Source organism: Candoia aspera, chromosome 6 (genome assembly GCF_035149785.1).
Source record: "Candoia aspera isolate rCanAsp1 chromosome 6, rCanAsp1.hap2, whole genome shotgun sequence".
Classification (NCBI taxonomy): domain Eukaryota; kingdom Metazoa; phylum Chordata; class Lepidosauria; order Squamata; family Boidae; genus Candoia; species Candoia aspera.
The window spans coordinates 6,333,624-6,350,607 of NC_086158.1; the positions used below are offsets into that span (position 1 = coordinate 6,333,624).

General features: G+C 58.3%; 14 non-coding genes across 14 annotated transcripts; all 14 read left to right on the top strand.

Annotated features, from left to right (window-relative positions):
* Nucleotides 1-1,878: 1,878 nt before the first annotated feature.
* LOC134500567 (5S ribosomal RNA) lies at nt 1,879-1,997 on the top strand. Its single transcript, XR_010068252.1, has one exon. It is a non-coding gene; the product is annotated as a 5S ribosomal RNA (ribosomal RNA).
* Nucleotides 1,998-3,148: 1,151 nt separating this feature from the next.
* LOC134500580 (5S ribosomal RNA) lies at nt 3,149-3,267 on the top strand. The gene has a single exon (XR_010068264.1). It is a non-coding gene; the product is annotated as a 5S ribosomal RNA (ribosomal RNA).
* A 340-nt stretch (nt 3,268-3,607) lies between these two features.
* LOC134500582 (5S ribosomal RNA) lies at nt 3,608-3,726 on the top strand. The gene has a single exon (XR_010068266.1). It is a non-coding gene; the product is annotated as a 5S ribosomal RNA (ribosomal RNA).
* A 340-nt stretch (nt 3,727-4,066) lies between these two features.
* LOC134500568 (5S ribosomal RNA) lies at nt 4,067-4,185 on the top strand. Its single transcript, XR_010068253.1, has one exon. It is a non-coding gene; the product is annotated as a 5S ribosomal RNA (ribosomal RNA).
* A 340-nt stretch (nt 4,186-4,525) lies between these two features.
* Nucleotides 4,526-4,644, top strand: LOC134500573 (5S ribosomal RNA). The gene has a single exon (XR_010068258.1). It is a non-coding gene; the product is annotated as a 5S ribosomal RNA (ribosomal RNA).
* Nucleotides 4,645-6,616: 1,972 nt separating this feature from the next.
* On the top strand, nt 6,617-6,735 carry LOC134500565 (5S ribosomal RNA). Its single transcript, XR_010068250.1, has one exon. It is a non-coding gene; the product is annotated as a 5S ribosomal RNA (ribosomal RNA).
* A 732-nt stretch (nt 6,736-7,467) lies between these two features.
* LOC134500569 (5S ribosomal RNA) lies at nt 7,468-7,586 on the top strand. Its single transcript, XR_010068254.1, has one exon. It is a non-coding gene; the product is annotated as a 5S ribosomal RNA (ribosomal RNA).
* Nucleotides 7,587-8,340: 754 nt separating this feature from the next.
* Nucleotides 8,341-8,459, top strand: LOC134500564 (5S ribosomal RNA). The gene has a single exon (XR_010068249.1). It is a non-coding gene; the product is annotated as a 5S ribosomal RNA (ribosomal RNA).
* Nucleotides 8,460-9,997: 1,538 nt separating this feature from the next.
* LOC134500579 (5S ribosomal RNA) lies at nt 9,998-10,116 on the top strand. The gene has a single exon (XR_010068263.1). It is a non-coding gene; the product is annotated as a 5S ribosomal RNA (ribosomal RNA).
* Nucleotides 10,117-11,658: 1,542 nt separating this feature from the next.
* On the top strand, nt 11,659-11,777 carry LOC134500590 (5S ribosomal RNA). Its single transcript, XR_010068268.1, has one exon. It is a non-coding gene; the product is annotated as a 5S ribosomal RNA (ribosomal RNA).
* Nucleotides 11,778-13,731: 1,954 nt separating this feature from the next.
* LOC134500570 (5S ribosomal RNA) lies at nt 13,732-13,850 on the top strand. The gene has a single exon (XR_010068255.1). It is a non-coding gene; the product is annotated as a 5S ribosomal RNA (ribosomal RNA).
* A 1,148-nt stretch (nt 13,851-14,998) lies between these two features.
* On the top strand, nt 14,999-15,117 carry LOC134500581 (5S ribosomal RNA). Its single transcript, XR_010068265.1, has one exon. It is a non-coding gene; the product is annotated as a 5S ribosomal RNA (ribosomal RNA).
* Nucleotides 15,118-15,851: 734 nt separating this feature from the next.
* On the top strand, nt 15,852-15,970 carry LOC134500578 (5S ribosomal RNA). Its single transcript, XR_010068262.1, has one exon. It is a non-coding gene; the product is annotated as a 5S ribosomal RNA (ribosomal RNA).
* Nucleotides 15,971-16,704: 734 nt separating this feature from the next.
* Nucleotides 16,705-16,823, top strand: LOC134500601 (5S ribosomal RNA). Its single transcript, XR_010068274.1, has one exon. It is a non-coding gene; the product is annotated as a 5S ribosomal RNA (ribosomal RNA).
* Nucleotides 16,824-16,984: the final 161 nt, after the last annotated feature.

Genomic DNA, 16,984 nt, shown 5'->3' on the forward strand with positions numbered 1-16,984 from the left:
TGAGCTCAAGCCCTGATTTTGCCGCAGATTGCAGCCCACTGCAGGCAAGGAACAGCTGCATTTCCAGCCCACAGCCCGCTGCATGAGAAGCAAGGCACCCTGGCTGCTGTGTGCGATGGAGAGAGACTGAGCAGCTGCAGCAGGACAAGGAGGAATGGTGGGCCCGGAGCAATGGGAGGAGAGTCTGGGTCGGAGCCTTCATGCACCCGGGGTAGTGGTTGAGTAGTTGGCGCTGTAGGCTGCTTCAAACCAGTGGCAGGCTTCCTCTGCACCGTCTCAGTCCATACTCTGTTTTGCCTCGTTACCTCTTGGAATAGCAGGTGCTATAGGCTTTTGCCCCCAGGCTCTCCCCCCTCGGGGTAACCCTCGAAGTCTCCACATCCACCTTTCTCCTGTGAGCTCAAGCCCTGATTTTGCTGCAGATTGCAGCCCAGCGCAGGGAAGGCACGCCTGCATTTCCGGTGCCCAGCTCAATGCAAGAAAAGTAAGGCATCCTGGCAGCTGTGTGCGATGGAGAGAGACTGAACGGCTGCAGGAGCAGGACAAGGAGGAATGGTGGGCCCGGAGCAATGGGGGAGAGTCTGGGTCGGAGCCTTCATGCACGCGGGGTAGTGGTTGAGTAGTTGGCACTGTAGGCTGCTTCAAACCACTGGCAAGCTACCACTGCACCGTCTAAGCTCATACTCTGTTTTGCCTCCTTACCTCTTCGAATACCGGGTGGTGTAGGCTTTTCCCCCAAGCTCTCCCCCGCTCCCGGTAGCCCTCGAAGTGTCCACATCCCCCTTTCCTCCCGTGAGCTCAAGCCCTGATTTTGCTGCAGATTGCAGCCCAGCGCAGGGAACGCATGGCTGCATTTCCGGCACACAGCTCAATGCAAGAGAAGCAAGGCATCCTGGCAGCTGTGTGCGATGGAGAGAGACTGAGCAGCTGCAGGAGCAGGACAAGGAGGAATGGTGGGCCCGGAGCAATGGGGGAGAGTCTGGGTCGGAGCCTTCATGCTCCCGGTGTAGTGGTTGAGTATTTGGCACTGTAGGCTGCTTCAAACCAGTGGCAAGCTTCCTCTGCTCGTCTAAGCCCATATTCCGTTTTACTCGTTACCGCTTCGGTGGGAGACCGCCTGAGAATGCCGAGTGCTGTACGCTTTTGCCCCCAGGCTCTCCCCCCCTCCGGGTAGCCCTCAAAGTGTCCACATCCCCCTTTCCTCCCGTGAGCTCAAGCCCTGATTTTGCTGCAGATTGCAGCCCAGCGCAGGGAAGGCACGGCTGCATTTCCGGCGCCCATCTCAATGCAAGAAAAGTAAGGCATCCTGGCAGCTGTGTGCGATGGAGAGAGACTGAGCAGCTGCAAGAGCAGGACAAGGAGGAATGGTGGGCCCGGAGCAATGCGGGAGAGTCTGGGTCGGAGCCTTCATGCACCCGGGGTAGTGGTTGAGTAGTTGGCGCTGCAGGCTGCTTCAAACCAGTGGCAAGCTTCCTCTGCACCATTTAAGCCCATACTCTGTTTTGCCTCGTTACCTCTTCGAATACCGGGTGCTGTGGGCTTTTCCCCCAAGCTCTCCCCCTCCGGGTAGCCCTCGAAGTCTCCGCATCCCCCTTTCCTCCCGTGAGCTCAAGCCCTGATTTTGCCGCAGCTTGCAGCCCACTGCAGGCAAGGAACGGCTGCATTTCCGGCGCCCATCTCAATGCAAGAAAAGTAAGGCATCCTGGCAGCTGTGTGCGATGGAGAGAGACTGAGCAGCTGCAGGAGCAGGACAAGGAGGAATGGTGCCCCGGAGCAATGGGAGGAGAGTCTGGTTCGGAGGCTTCATGCACCCGGGTTACTGGTTGAGTAGTTGGCGCTGCAGGCTGCTTCAAAGTAGAGCGAATGTTCTTTTCCGCTGTCTACGGCCATACTACCCTGAAAACGCCCGATCTCGTCTGATCTCGGAAGCTAAGCAGGGCCAGGCCTGGTTAGTACTTGGATGGGAGACCGCCTGGGAATACCGGGTGCTGTAGGCTTTTGCCCCCAGGCTCCCCCCCACTTCCAGCAGCCCTCGAAGTGTCCGCATCCCCCTTTTTTCCCATGAGCTCAAACCCTGATTTCGCTGCAGATTGCAGCCCAGGGCAGGAAGGAAGGACCGCATTTCCGTCCCACAGCTCGCTGCATGAGAACCAAGGCATCCTGGCAGCTGTGTGCGATGGAGAGAGACTGAACAGCTGCAGGAGCAGGACAAGGAGGAATGGTGGGCCCGGAGCAATGGGAGGAGAGTCTGGGTCGGAGCCTTCATGCACCCGGACTAGTGGTTGGGTGGTTGGCGCTGTAGGCTGATTCAAAGTAGGGCGAATGTTCTTTTGCCCTGTCTACGGCCATACTACCCTGAAAACCCCCGATCTCTGTTTTGCCTCCTTACCTCTTCGAATACGGGGTGCTGTGGGCTTTTCCCCCAAGCTCCCCCCCTCCGGGTAGCCCTCGAAGTGTCCGCATCCCCCTTTCCTCCCGTGAGCTCAAGCCCTGATTTTGCTGCAGATTGCAGCCCAGCGCAGGGAAGGCACGGCTGCATTTCCGGCACCCAGCTCAATGCAAGAAAAGTAAGGCATCCTGGCAGCTGTGTGCGATGGAGAGAGACTGAGCAGCTGCAGGAGCAGAAAAAGGAGGAATGGTGGGCCAGGAGCAATGGGGGAGAGTCTGGGTCGGACCCTTCATGCACCCGGGGTAGTGGTTGAGTAGTTGGCGCTCTAGGCTGCTTCAAACCAGTGGCAAGCTTCCTCTGCACCGTCTAAGCCCATACTCTGTTTTGCCTCGTTACCTCTTCGAATTCCGGGTGCTGAGGGCTTTTCCCCTAAGCTCTCCCCCTCCGGGTAGCCCTCGACGTCTCCGCATCCCCCTTCCTCCTGTGAGCTCAATGCAGATTTTGCCGCAGATTGCAGCCCAGCGCAGGGAAGGCACGGCTGCATTTCCGGCGCCCAGCTCAATCGAAGAAAAGTAAGGCATCCTGGCAGCTGTGTGCGATGGAGAGAGACTGAGCAGCTGCAGGAGCAGGACAAGGAGGAATGGTGGGCCCGGAGCAATGGGAGGAGAGTCTGGGTCACAGGCTTCATGCATCAGGGCTAGTGGCTCAGTAGTTGGCGCTGTAGGCTGATTCAAAGTAGGGCGAATGTTCTTTTCCGCTGTCTACGGCCATACTACCCTGAAAACGCCCGATCTCGTCTGATCTCGGAAGCTAACCAGGGCCAGGCCTGGTTAGTACTTGGATGGGAGACCGCCTGGGAATACCGGGTGCTGTAGGCTTTTGCCCCCAGGCTCCCCCCCACTTCCGGCAGCCCTCGAAGTGTCCACATCCCCCTTTTTTCCCATGAGCTCAAACCCTGATTTCGCTGCAGATTGCAGCCCAGGGCAGCAAGGAAGGACCTCATTTCCATCCCACAGCTCACTGCATGAGAACCGTGGCATCCTGGCAGCTGTGTGCGATGGAGAGAGACTGAACAGCTGCAGGAGCAGGACAAGGAGGAATGGTGGGCCCGGAGCAATGGGAGGAGAGTCTGCGTCGGAGGCTTCATGCATCAGGGCTAGTGGCTCAGTAGTTGGCGCTGTAGGCTGATTCAAAGTAGGGCGAATGTTCTTTTGCACTGTCTACGTTCATACTACCCTGAAAACGCCCGATCTCGTCTGATCTCGGAAGCTAAGCAGGGTCAGGCCTGGTTAGTACTTGGATGGGAGACCGCCTGGGAATACCGGGTGCTGTAGGCTTTTGCCCCTAGGCTTCCCCCTACGTCCGGCAGCCCTCGAAGTGTCCGCATCCCCCTTTTTTCTCATGAGCTCAAACCCTGATTTCGCTGCAAATTGCAGCCCAGGGCAGGAAGGAAGGACCGCATTTCCGTCCCACAGCTCGCTGCATGAGAACCATGGCATCCTGGCAGCTGTGTGCGATGGAGAGAGACTGAACAGCTGCAGGAGCAGGACAAGAAGGAATGGTGGGCCCGGAGCAATGGGAGGAGAGTCTGGGTCGGAGGCTTCATGCATCAGGGCTAGTGGCTCAGTAGTTGGCGCTGTAGGCTGATTCAAAGTAGGGCGAATGTTCTTTTCCGCTGTCTACGGCCATACTACCCTGAAAACGCCCGATCTCGTCTGATCTCGGAAGCTAAGCAGGGCCAGGCCTGGTTAGTACTTGGATGGGAGACCGCCTGGGAATACCGGGTGCTGTAGGCTTTTGCCCCCAGGCTCCCCCCCACTTCCGGCAGCCCTCGAAGTGTCCGCATCCCCCTTTTTTCCCATGAGCTCAAACCCTGATTTCGCTGCAGATTTCAGCCTAGGGCAGGAAGGAAGGACCGCATTTCCGTCCCACAGCTCGCTGCATGAGAACCAAGGCATCCTGGCAGCTGTGTGCGATGGAGAGAGACTGAACAGCTGCAGGAGCAGGACAAGGAGGAATGGTGGGCCCGGAGCAATGGAAGGAGAGTCTGGGTCGGAGGCTTCATGCATCAGGGCTAGTGGCTCAGTAGTTGGCGCTGTAGGCTGATTCAAAGTAGGGCGAATGTTCTTTTCCACTGTCTACGGCCATACTACCCTGGAAACGCCCGATCTCGTCTGATCTCGGAAGCTAAGCAGGGCCAGGCCTGGTTAGTACTTGGATGGGAGACCGCCTGGGAATACCGGGTGCTGTAGGCTTTTGCCCCCAGGCTCCCCCCCACTTCCGGCAGCCCTCGAAGTGTCCGCATCCCCCATTTTTCCCATGAGCTCAAACCCTGATTTCACTGCAGATTGCAGCCCAGGGCAGGAAGGAAGGACCGCATTTCCGTCCCACAGCTCGCTGCAAGAGAAGCAAGGCATCCTGGCAGCTGTGTGCGATGGAGAGAGACTGAGCAGCTGCAGGAGCAGGACAGAGAGGAATGGTGGGCCCGGAGCAATGGGGGAGAGTCTGGGTCGGAGCCTTCATGCACCCGGGGTAGTGGTTGAGTAGTTGGCGCTGCAGGCTGCTTCAAACCAGTGGCAAGCTTCCTCTGCACCGTCTAAGCCCATATTCCGTTTTCCTCGTTATCGCTTGGGTGGGAGACCGCCTGAGAATGCCGAGTGCTGTACGCTTTTGCCCCCAGGCTCTCCCCACTCCGAGTAGCCCGCGAAATGTCCGCATCCACCTTTCTCCTGTGAGCTCAAGCCCTGATTTTGCTGCAGATTGCAGCCCAGTGCAGGCAAGGAACTGCTGCATTTCCGGCCTACAGCTCAATGCATGAGAAGCAAGGCATCCTGGCTGCTTTGTGCGATGGAGAGAGACTGAACAGCTGCAGGAGCAGGACACGGAGGAATGGTGGGCCCGGAGCAATGGGGGAGAGTCTGGGTCGGAGCCTTCATGCACCCGGACTAGTGGTTGGGTGGTTGGCGCTGTAGGCTGCTTCAAACAAGTGGCAAGCTTCCTCTGCACCGTCTAAGCCCATATTCTGTTTTCCTCGTTACCGCTTGGGTGGGAGACCGCCTGGGAATGCCGGATACTGTACGCTTTTGCCCCCAGGCTCTCCCCACTCCGAGTAACCCTCGAAGTCTCCGCATCCACCTTTCTCCTGTGAGCTCAAGCCCTGATTTTGCTGCAGATTGCAGCCCAGTGCAGGCAAGGAACGGCTGCATTTCCGGCCTACAGCTCAATGCATGAGAAGCAAGGCATCCTGGCTGCTTTGTGCGATGGAGAGAGACTGAACAGCTGCAGGAGCAGGACACGGAGGAATGGTGGCCCCGGAGCAATGGGAGGAGAGTCTGGGTCGGAGCCTTCATGCACCCGGGGTAGTGGTTGAGTAGTTGGCACTGCAGGCTGCTTCAAACCAGTGGCAAGCTTCCTCTGCACCGTCTTAGCCCATATTCCGTTTTCCTCGTTACCGCTTGGGTGGGAGACCGCCTGGGGATACCGGGTGCTGTAGGCTTTTGCCCCCAGGCTCTCCCCACTCCGAGTAGCCCGCGAAATGTCCGCATCCCCCTTTCCTCCCGTGAGCTCAAGCCCTGATTTTGCCGCAGATTGCAGCCCAGGGCAGGAAGGAAGGACCGCATTTCTGTCCCACAGCTCGCTGCATGAGAACCAAGGCATCCTGGCAGCTGTGTGCGATGGAGAGAGACTGAGCAGCTGCAGGAGCTGAAAAAGGAGGAATGGTGGGCCCGGAGCAATGGGGGAGAGTCTGGGTCGGAGCCTTCATGCACCCGGGGTAGTGGTTGAGTAGTTGGCGCTGTAGGCTGGTTCAAACCAGTGGCAAGCTTCCTCTGCACCGTTTAAGCCCATACTCTGTTTTGCCTCATTACTTCTTCGAATACCGGGTGCTGTGGGCTTTTCCCCCAAGCTCTCCCCCTCCGGGTAGCCCTCGAAGTCTCCGCATCCCCCTTCCTCCTGTGAGCTCAAGCCCTGATTTTGCCGCAGATTGCAGCCCACTGCAGGCAAGTAACGGCTGCATTTCCGGCCCACAGCCCGCTGCATGAGAAGCAAGGCATCCTGGCTGCTGTGTGCGATGGAGAGAGACTGAGCAGCTGCAGCAGGACAAGGAGGAATGGTGGGCCCGGAGCAATGGGAGGAGAGTCTGTGTCGAAGGCTTCATGCATCAGGGCTAGTGGCTCAGTAGTTGGCGCTGTAGGCTGATTCAAAGTAGGGCGAATGTTCTTTCGCCCTGTCTACGGCCATACTACCCTGAAAACGCCCGATCTCGTCTGATCTCGGAAGCTAAGCAGGGCCAGGCCTGGTTAGTACTTGGATGGGAGACCACCTGGGAATACCGGGTGCTGTAGGCTTTTGCCCCCAGGCTCCCCCCACTTCCGGCAGCCCTCGAAGTGTCCGCATCCCCCTTTTTCCCCATGAGCTCAAGCCCTGATTTCGCTGCAGATTGCAGCCCAGGGCAGGAAGGAAGGACCGCATTTCCGTCCCACAGCTCGCTGCATGAGAACCAAGGCATCCTGGCAGCTGTGTGCGATGGAGAGAGACTGAACAGCTGCAGGAGCAGGACAAGGAGGAATGGTGGGCCCGGAGCAATGGGAGGAGAGTCTGGGTCGGAGCCTTCATGCACCTGGGGTAGTGGTTGAGTAGTCGGCGCTGTAGGCTGCTTCAAACCAGTGGCAAGCTTCCTCTGCACCGTCTAAGCCCATACTCTGTTTTGCCTCGTTACTTCTTGGAATACCAGGTGCTATAGGCTTTTGCCCCAAGCTCTCCCCCTGCGGGTAGCCCTCGAAGTCTCCGCATCGCCCTTCCTCCTGTGAGCTCAAGCCCTGATTTTGCCGCAGATTGCAGCCCACTGCAGGCAAGGAACGGCTGCATTTCCGGCCCACAGCCCGCTGCATGAGAAGCAAGGCATCCTGGCTGCTGTGTGCGATGGAGAGAGACTGAGCAGCTGCAGCAGGACAAGGAGGAATGGTGGGCCCGGAGCAATGGGAGGAGAGTCTGGGTCGAAGGCTTCATGCATCAGGGCTAGTGGCTCAGTAGTTGGCGCTGTAGGCTGATTCAAAGTAGGGCGAATGTTCTTTTCCGCTGTCTACGGCCATACTACCCTGAAAACGCCCGATCTCGTCTGATCTCGGAAGCTAAGCAGGGCCAGGCCTGGTTAGTACTTGGATGGGAGACCGCCTGGGAATACCGGGTGCTGTAGGCTTTTGCCCCCAGGCTCCCCCCCACTTCCGGCAGCCCTCGAAGTGTCCGCATCCCCCTTTTTTCCCATGAGCTCAAACCCTGATTTCGCTGCAGATTGCAGCCCAGGGCAGGAAGAAAGGACCGCATTTCTGTCCCACAGCTCGCTGCATGAGAAGCAAGGCATCCTGGCTGCTGTGTGCGATGGAGAGAGACTGAGCAGCTGCAGGAGCAGGACAAGGAGGAATGGTGGGCCCGGAGCAATGGGAGGAGAGTCTTGGTCGGAGCCTTCATGCACCCGGACTAGTGGTTGGGTGGTTGGCGCTGTAGGCTGCTTCAAACAAGTGGCAAGCTTCCTCTGCACCGTCTAAGGCCATATTCTGTTTTCCTCGTTACCGCTTGGGTGGGAGACCGCCTGGGAATGCCGGATACTGTACGCTTTTGCCCCCAGGCTCTCCCCACTCCGAGTAACCCTCGAAGTCTCCGCATCCCCCTTCCTCCTGTGAGCTCAAGCCCTGATTTTGCTGCAGATTGCAGCCCACTGCAGGCAAGGAACGGCTGCATTTCCGGCCCACAGCTCGCTGCATGAGAAGCAAGGCATCCTGGCAGCTGTGTGCGATGGAGAGAGACTGAACAGCTGCAGGAGCAGGACAAGGAGGAATGGTGGGCCCGGAGCAATGGGAGGAGAGTCTGGGTCGAAGGCTTCATGCATCAGGGCTAGTGGCTCAGTACTTGGCGCTGTAGGCTGATTCAAAGTAGGGCGAATGTTCTTCTCCGCTGTCTACGGCCATACTACCCTGAAAACGCCCGATCTCGTCTGATCTCGGAAGCTAAGCAGGGTCAGGCCTGGTTAGTACTTGGATGGGAGACCGCCTGGGAATACCGGGTGCTGTAGGCTTTTACCCCCAGGCTCCCCCCCATGTCCGGCAGACCTCGGAGTGTCCGCATTCCCCTTTTTTCCCATGAGCTCAAACCCTGATTTCGGTGTAGATTGCAGCCCAGGGCAGGGAAGGAAGGACCGCATTTCCGTCCCACAGCTCGCTGCATGAGAACCAAGACATCCTGGCAGCTGTGTGCGATGGAGAGAGACTCAACAGCTGCAGGAGCAGGACAAGGAGGAATGGTGGGCCCGGAGCAATGGGAGGAGAGTCTGGGTCGGAGCCTTCATGCACCCGGGGTAGTGGTTGAGTAGTTGGCGCTGTAGGCTGCTTCAAACCAGTGGCAAGCTTCCTCTGCACCGTCTAAGCCCATACTCTGTTTTGCCTCGTTACCTCTTGGAATACCAGGTGCTATAGGATTTTGCCCCCAGGCTCTCCCCCCTTGGGGTAACCCTCGAAGTCTCCACATCCACCTTTCTCCTGTGAGCTCAAGCCCTGATTTTGCTGCAGATTGCAGCCCAGGGCAGGAAGGAAGGACCGCATTTCTGTCCCACAGCTCTCTGCATGAGAACCAAGGCATCCTGGCAGCTGTGTGCGATGGAGAGAGACTCAACAGCTGCAGGAGCAGGACAAGGAGGAATGGTGGGCACGGAGCAATGGGAGGAGAGTCTGGGTCGGAGCCTTCATGCACCCGGACTAGTGGTTGGGTGGTTGGCGCTGTAGGCTGCTTCAAACCAGTGGCAAGCTTCCTCTGCACCGTCTAAGCCCATATTCCGTTTTCCTCGTTACCGCTTGGGTGGGAGACTGCCTGAGAATGCCGAGTGCTGTACGCTTTTGCCCCCAAGCTCTCCCCCTCCGGGTAGCCCTCGACGTCTCCGCATCCCCCTTCCTCCTGTGAGCTCAATGCAGATTTTGCCGCAGATTCCAGCCCAGCGCAGGGAAGGCACGGCTGCATTTCCGGCGCCCAGCTCAATGCAAGAAAAGTAAGGCATCCTGGCAGCTGTGTGCGATGGAGAGAGACTGAGCAGCTGCAGGAGCAGGACAAGGAGGAATGGTGGGCCCGGAGCAATGGGGGAGAGTCTGGGTCGGACCCTTATGGCACCCGGGCTAGTGGTTGAGTAGTTGGCGCTGTAGGCTGCTTCAAACCAGTGGGAAGCTTCCTCTGCACCGTTTAAGCCCATACTCTGTTTTGCCTTGTTACCTCTTCGAATACCGGGTGCTGTGGGCTTTTCCCCCAAGCTCTCCCCTTCCGGGTAGCCCTCGCTCCGCTTCCCCCTTCCTCCTGTGAGCTCAAGCCCTGATTTTGCCGCAGATTGCAGCCCACTGCAGGCAAGGAACGGCTGCATTTCCGGCCCACAGCCCGCTGCATGAGAAGCAAGGCATCCTGGCTGCTGTGTGCGATGGAGAGAGACTGAGCAGCTGCAGCAGGACAAGGAGGAATGGTGGGCCCGGAGCAATGGGAGGAGAGTCTGGGTCGAAGGCTTCATGCATCAGGGCTAGTGGCTCAGTAGTTGGCGCTGTAGGCTGATTCATAGTAGGGCGAATGTTCTTTTCCACTGTCTACGGCCATACTACCCTGAAAACGCCCGATCTCGTCTGATCTCGGAAGCTAAGCAGGGCCAGGCCTGGTCAGTACTTGGATGGGAGACCGCCTGGGAATACCGGGTGCTGTAGGCTTTTGCCCCAGGCTCCCCCCCACTTCCGGCAGCCCTCGAAGTCTCCGCATCCCCCTTTTTTCCCATGAGCTCAAACCCTGATTTCGCTGCAGATTGCAGCCCAGGGCAGGAAGTTAGGACCACATTTCTATCCCACCGCTCGCTGCATGAGAACCAAGGCATCCTGGCAGCTGTGTGCGATGGAGAGAGACTGAACAGCTGCAGGAGCAGGACAAGGAGGAATGGTGGGCCCGGAGCAATGGGAGGAGAGTCTGGGTCGGAGCCTTCATGCACCCGGGGTAGTGGTTGAGTAGTTGGCCCTGTAGGCTGCTTCAAACCAGGGGCAAGCTTCCTCTGCACCGTCTAAGCCCATACTCTGTTTTGCCTTGTTACCTCTTCGAATATCGGGTGCTGTGGGCTTTTCCCCCAAGCTCTCCCCCTCCGGATAGCCCTCGAAGTGTCCGCATCCCCCTTTCCTCCCGTGAGCTCAAGCCCTGATTTTGCTGCAGATTGCAGCCCAGTGCAGGCAAGGAACGGCTGCATTTCCGTCCCACAGCTCGCTGCATGAGAAGCAAGGAATCCTGGCAGCTGTGTGCGATGGAGAGAGACTGAACAGCTGCAGGAGCAGGACAAGGAGGAATGGTAGGCCCGGAGCAATGGGAGGAGCGTCTGGGTCGGACCCTTCATGCACCCGGGGTAGTGGTTGAGTAGTTGGCGCTGTAGGCTGCTTCAAACCAGTGGCAAGCTTCCTCTGCACCGTCTAAGCCCATACTCTGTTTTGCCTCGTTACCTCTTGGAATACCAGGTGCTATAGGCTTTTGCCCCCAGGCTCTCCCCCCTTGGGGTAACCCTCGAAGTCTCCACATCCACCTTTCTCCTGTGAGCTCAAGCCCTGATTTTGCTGCAGATTGCAGCCCAGGGCAGGAAGGAAGGACCGCATTTCTGTCCCACAGCTCGCTGCATGAGAACCAAGGCATCCTGGCAGCTGTGTGCGATGGAGAGAGACTGAACAGCTGCAGGAGCAGGACAAGGAGGAATGGTGGGCACGGAGCAATGGGCGGAGAGTCTGGGTCGGAGCCTTCATGCACCCGGTCTAGTGGTTGGGTGGTTGGCGCTGTAGGCTGCTTCAAACCAGTGGCAAGCTTCCTCTGCACCGTCTAAGACCATATTCCGTTTTCCTCGTTACCGCCTGGGTGGGAGACTGCCTGAGAATGCCGAGTGCTGTACGCTTTTGCCCCCAAGCTCTCCCCCTCCGGGTAGCCCTCGACGTCTCCGCATCCCCCTTCCTCCTGTGAGCTCAATGCAGATTTTGCCGCAGATTCCAGCCCAGCGCAGGGAAGGGACGGCTGCATTTCCGGCGCCCAGCTCAATGCAAGAAAAGTAAGGCATCCTGGCTGCTATGTGCGATGGAGAGAGACTGAGCAGCTGCAGCAGGACAAGGAGGAATGGTGTGCCCGGAGCAATGGGAGGAGACTCTGGGTCGAAGGCTTCATGCATCAGGGCTAGTGGCTCAGTAGTTGGCACTGTAGGCTGATTCAAAGTAGGGCGAATGTTCTTTTCCGCTGTCTACGGCCATACTACCCTGAAAACGCCCGATCCCGTCTGATCTCGGAAGCTAAGCAGGGCCAGGCCTGGTTAGTACTTGGATGGGAGACCGCCTGGGAATACCGGGTGCTGTAGGCTTTTGCCCCCAGGCTCCCCCCCACTTCCGGCAGCCCTCGAAGTGTCCGCATCCCCCTTTTTTCCCATGAGCTCAAACCCTGATTTCGCTGCAGATTGCAGCCCAGGGCAGGAAGGAAGGACCGCATTTCTGTCCCACAGCTCGCTGCATGAGAACCAAGGCATCCTGGCAGCTGTGTGCGATGGAGAGAGACTGAACAGCTGCAGGAGCAGGACAAGGAGGAATGGTGGGCCCGGAGCAATGGGAGGAGAGTCTGGGTCGGAGCCTTCATGCACCCGGACTAGTGGTTGGGTGGTTGGCGCTGTAGGCTGCTTCAAACCAGTGGCAAGCTTCCTCTGCACCGTCTAAGCCCATATTCCGTTTTCCTCGTTACCGCTTGGGTGGGAGACCGCCTGAGAATGCCGAGTGCTGTACGCTTTTGCCCCCAGGCTCTCCCCCCCTCCGGGTAGCCCTCGAAGTGTCCGCATCCCCCTTTCCTCCCGTGAGCTCAAGCCCTGATTTTGCTGCAGATTGCAGCCCAGGGCAGGAAGTTAGGACCACATTTCTATCCCACAGCTCGCTGCATGAGAACCAAGGCATCCTGGCAGCTGTGTGCGATGGAGAGAGACTGAGCAGCTGCAGGAGCAGGACAAGGAGGAATGGTGGGCCCGGAGCAATGGGGGAGAGTCTGGGTCGGACCCTTATGGCACCCGGGCTAGTGGTTGAGTAGTTGGCGCTGTAGGCTGCTTCAAACCAGTGGGAAGCTTCCTCTGCACCGTTTAAGCCCATACTCTGTTTTGCCTCGTTACCTCTTCGAATACCGGGTGCTGTGGGCTTTTCCCCCAAGCTCTCCCCTTCCGGGTAGCCCTCGCTCCGCATCCCCGTTCCTCCTGTGAGCTCAAGCCCTGATTTTGCCGCAGATTGCAGCCCACTGCAGGCAAGGAACGGCTGCATTTCCGGCCCACAGCCCGCTGCATGAGAACCAAGGCATCCTGGCAGCTGTGTGCGATGGAGAGAGACTGAACAGCTGCAGGAGCAGGACAAGGAGGAATGGTGGGCACGGAGCAATGGGAGGAGAGTCTGGGTCGAAGGCTTCATGCACCCGGACTAGTGGTTGGGTGGTTGGCGCTGTAGGCTGCTTCAAACCAGTGGCAAGCTTCCTCTGCACCGTCTAAGCCCATATTCCGTTTTCCTCGTTACCGCTTGGGTGGGAGACTGCCTGAGAATGCCGAGTGCTGTACGCTTTTGCCCCCAGGCTCTCCCCCCCTCCGGGTAGCCCTCGAAGTGTCCGCATCCCCCTTTCCTCCCGTGAGCTCAAGCCCTGATTTTGCTGCAGATTGCAGCCCAGCGCAGGGAAGGCACGGCTGCATTTCCGGCGCCCAGCTCAATGCAAGTAAACTAAGGCATCCTGGCAGCTGTGTGCGATGGAGAGAGACTGAGCAGCTGCAGGAGCAGGACAAGGAGGAATGGTGGGCCCGGAGCAATGGGGGAGAGTCTGGGTCGGACCCTTCATGCACCCGGGGTAGTGGTTGAGTAGTTGGCGCTGTAGGCTGCTTCAAACCGGTGGCAAGCTTCCTCTGCACCGTTTAAGCCCATACTCTGTTTTGCCTCGTTAGCTCTTCGAATACCGGGTGCTGTGGGCTTTTCCCCCAAGCTCTCCCCCTCCGGGTAGCCCTCGCAGTCTCCGCATCCCCCTTCCTCCTGTGAGCTCAAGCCCTGATTTTGCCGCAGATTGCAGCCCACTGCAGGCAAGGAACGGCTGCATTTCCGGCCCACAGCCCGCTGCATGAGAAGCAAGGCATCCTGGCTGCTCTGTGTGATGGAGAGAGACTGAGCAGCTGCAGCAGGACAAGGAGGAATGGTGGGCCCGGACCAATGGGAGGAGAGTCTGGGTCGAAGGCTTCATGCATCAGGGCTAGTGGCTCAGTAGTTGGCGCTGTAGGCTGATTCAAAGTAGGGCGAATGTTCTTTTCCGCTGTCTACGGCCATACTACCCTGAAAACGCCCGATCTCGTCTGATCTCGGAAGCTAAGCAGGGCCAGGCCTGGTTAGTACTTGGATGGGAGACCGCCTGGGAATACCGGGTGCTGTAGGCTTTTGCCCCCAGGCTCCCCCCCACTTCCGGCAGCCCTCGAAGTGTCCGCATCCCCCTTTTTTCCCATGAGCTCAAACCCTGATTTCGCTGCAGATTGCAGCCCAGGGCAGGAAGGAAGGACCGCATTTCTGTCCCACAGCTCGCTGCATGAGAACCAAGGCATCCTGGCAGCTGTGTGCGATGGAGAGAGACTGAACAGCTGCAGGAGCAGGACAAGGAGGAATGGTGGGCACGGAGCAATGGGAGGAGAGTCTGGGTCAGAGCCATCATGCACCCGGACTAGTGGTTGGGTGGTTGGCGCTGTAGGCTGCTTCAAACCAGTGGCAAGCTTCCTCTGCACCGTCTAAGCCCATATTCCGTTTTCCTCATTACCGCTTGGGTGGGAGACTGCCTGAGAATGCCGAGTGCTGTACGCTTTTGCCCCCAGGCTCTCCCCCCCTCCGGGTAGCCTTCGAAGTGTCCGCATCCCCCTTTCCTCCCGTGAGCTCAAGCCCTTATTTTGCTGCAGATTGCAACCCAGCGCAGGGAAGGCACGGCTGCATTTCCGGCGCCCAGCTCAATGCAAGAAAAGTAAGGCATCCTGGCAGCTGTGTGCGATGGAGAGAGACTGAGCAGCTGCAGGAGCAGGACAAGGAGGAATGGTGGGCCCGGAGCAATGGGGGAGAGTCTGGGTCGGACCCTTCATGCACCCGGGGTAGTGGTTGAGTAGTTGGCGCTGTAGGCTGCTTCAAACCAGTGGCAAGCTTCCTCTGCACCGTTTAAGCCCATACTCTGTTTTGCCTCGTTACCTCTTCGAATACCGGGTGCTGTGGGCTTTTCCCCCAAGCTCTCCCCCTCCGGGTAGCCCTCGAAGTCTCCGCATCCCCCTTCCTCCTGTGAGCTCAAGCCCTGATTTTCCCGCAGATTGCAGCCCACTGCAGGCAAGGAACGGCTGCATTTCCGGCCCACAGCCCGCTGCTTGAGAAGGAAGGCATCCTGGCTGCTCTGTGTGATGGAGAGAGACTGAGCAGCTGCAGCAGGACAAGGAGGAATGGTGGGCCCGGAGCAATGGGAGGAGATTCTGGGTCGAAGGCTTCATGCATCAGGGCTAGTGGCTCAGTAGTTGGCGCTGTAGGCTGATTCAAAGTAGGGCGAATGTTCTTTTCCACTGTGTACGGCCATACTACCCTGAAAACGCCCGATCTCGTCTGATCTCGGAAGCTAAGCAGGGCCAGGCCTGGTTAGTACTTGGATGGGAGACCGCCTGGGAATACCGGGTGCTGTAGGCTTTTGCCCCCAGGCTCCCCCCCACTTCCTGCAGCCCTCAAAGTCTCCGCATCCCCCTTTTTTCCCATGAGCTCAAACCCTGATTTCGCTGCAGATTGCAGCCCAGGGCAGGAAGTTAGGACCACATTTCTATCCCACCGCTCGCTGCATGAGAACCAAGGCATCCTGGCAGCTGTGTGCGATGGAGAGAGACTGAACAGCTGCAGGAGCAGGACAAGGAGGAATGGTGGGCCCGGAGCAATGGGAGGAGAGTCTGGGTCGGAGCCTTCATGCACCCGGGGTAGTGGTTGAGTAGTTGGCCCTGTAGGCTGCTTCAAACCAGTGGCAAGCTTCCTCTGCACCGCCTAAGCCCATACTCTGTTTTGCCTCGTTACCTCTTCGAATACCGGGCGCTGTGGGCTTTTCCCCCAAGCTCTCCCCCTCCGGATAGCCCTCGAAGTGTCCGCATCCCCCTTTCCTCCCGTGAGCTCAAGCCCTGATTTTGCCGCAGCTTGCAGCCCACTGCAGGCAAGGAACGGCTGCATTTCCGGCCCACAGCCCGCTGCATGAGAAGCAAGGCATCCTGGCTGCTATGTGCGATGGAGAGAGACTGAGCAGCTGCAGCAGGACAAGGAGGAATGGTGTGCCCGGAGCAATGGGAGGAGACTCTGGGTCGAAGGCTTCATGCATCAGGGCTAGTGGCTCAGTAGTTGGCGCTGTAGGCTGATTCAAAGTAGGGCGAATGTTCTTTTCCGCTGTCTATGGCCATACTACCCTGAAAACGCCCGATCTCGTCTGATCTCGGAAGCTAAGCAGGGCCAGGCCTGGTTAGTACTTGGATGGGAGACCGCCTGGGAATACCGGGTGCTGTAGGCTTTTGCCCCCAGGCTCCCCCCCACTTCCTGCAGCCCTCAAAGTCTCCGCATCCCCCTTTTTTCCCATGAGCTCAAACCCTGATTTCGCTGCAGATTGCAGCCCAGGGCAGGAAGTTAGGACCACATTTCTATCCCACCGCTCGCTGCATGAGAACCAAGGCATCCTGGCAGCTGTGTGCGATGGAGAGAGACTGAACAGCTGCAGGAGCAGGACAAGGAGGAATGGTGGGCCCGGAGCAATGGGAGGAGAGTCTGGGTCGGAGCCTTCATGCACCCGGGGTAGTGGTTGAGTAGTTGGCCCTGTAGGCTGCTTCAAACCAGTGGCAAGCTTCCTCTGCACCGTTTAAGCCCATACTCTGTTTTGCCTCGTTACCTCTTCGAATACCGGGCGCTGTGGGCTTTTCCCCCAAGCTCTCCCCCTCCGGATAGCCCTCGAAGTGTCCGCATCCCCCTTTCCTCCCGTGAGCTCAAGCCCTGATTTTGCCGCAGCTTGCAGCCCACTGCAGGCAAGGAACGGCTGCATTTCCGGCCCACAGCCCGCTGCATGAGAAGCAAGGCATCCTGGCTGCTATGTGCGATGGAGAGAGACTGAGCAGCTGCAGCAGGACAAGGAGGAATGGTGTGCCCGGAGCAATGGGAGGAGACTCTGGGTCGAAGGCTTCATGCATCAGGGCTAGTGGCTCAGTAGTTGGCGCTGTAGGCTGATTCAAAGTAGGGCGAATGTTCTTTTCCGCTGTCTACGGCCATACTACCCTGAAAACGCCCGATCCCGTCTGATCTCGGAAGCTAAGCAGGGCCAGGCCTGGTTAGTACTTGGATGGGAGACCGCCTGGGAATACCGGGTGCTGTAGGCTTTTGCCCCCAGGCTCCCCCCCACTTCCGGCAGCCCTCGAAGTGTCCGCATCCCCCTTTTTTCCCATGAGCTCAAACCCTGATTTCGCTGCAGATTGCAGCCCAGGGCAGGAAGGAAGGACCGCATTTCTGTCCCACAGCTCGCTGCATGAGAACCAAGGCA